This window comes from Halyomorpha halys, unplaced genomic scaffold, assembly GCF_000696795.3.
Source record: "Halyomorpha halys isolate HHAL.00 unplaced genomic scaffold, Hhal_1.1 Scaffold2954.1, whole genome shotgun sequence".
Taxonomy (NCBI): domain Eukaryota; kingdom Metazoa; phylum Arthropoda; class Insecta; order Hemiptera; family Pentatomidae; genus Halyomorpha; species Halyomorpha halys.
This window is the reverse complement of record NW_027114724.1, coordinates 12013-13013: the sequence shown is the minus strand read 5'-3', so window position 1 is coordinate 13013 and position 1001 is coordinate 12013.

Below are 1001 nucleotides of genomic sequence, written 5' to 3'. Positions count from 1 at the left end.
CTGAACTTAACGCCAGGTTTCGGAAACGAGATGAATATTTTTTTACGTTACTTAAAACTAGATACATGTTAGGAATATTGAAGTATAGTACCTTGTTAGGAAAATTAAAAACCAAAAAAAAACTGTGAAATTTATACACTCACATTGGAAAAAGTAACGGGCTATTATTGACGACGGTACCAAAAAATGAGTTAGTGAAGGAAAAAAAAACTGTGAAATTTTAATTTGTTATATGGTGCTGAAGCAAGCTAGAGATACAGGGAGGGAAGGTGTGGCCTTTTAGCCTGAAGATCCAGGCCTTGTGTTTGAATAGCAATGAGAGGAGGCATCTGCATCAAACTATGAATAGTAATCGAGGAGCTGAGTTCTTGTTCTCCACCACCACACCACTGCACTCCCTCCTCCCAATGTAGGAAACACTATTTCTACATTAGCGAAAATTATTATTGTTATTGTATTGGGAAAATAATTGAAACTGAATTTAAAAAAAAAACAGAAATATTTCTAATAGTAGACATAATCATTATTTAACCCAACTGAAGTAGAATTAAAACCGATTCTGCACCTCACTCACTTTCAATGCTTGTATTTCTTTTCAAATAATGTGTTTAATCCTCAAAAGGGATCCTACTGAAAAATGGAAAAATGAAGAAAGGATCTTTTATCAAGAAAGCAAAAAATAAATCCACTCAAATGTTTCTTAGGGTCATACAGGTGATTCAATATAAAAATGTCAACTTCTTTAGTTTTACTATCCGCTTTTTCTTATTAACTCTGCGAAGAATATTATAAGTTAATAGTAGTTTTTAAAAATGATTTTTTTCTTAATTATTTAAAAAAATCTGCACTATATGAATTCAGAATATTTTAACTTTCAATTATCTACGTTTGAAATACACAGTCAGAAAGAGTTTTGCGATCGTATAAAATTTCGAATTACTGTTTTCAACGATTTTACGGTCCTCTGAGTCCAATCAAGCAAGGCTTGCGAGATAGTGTGC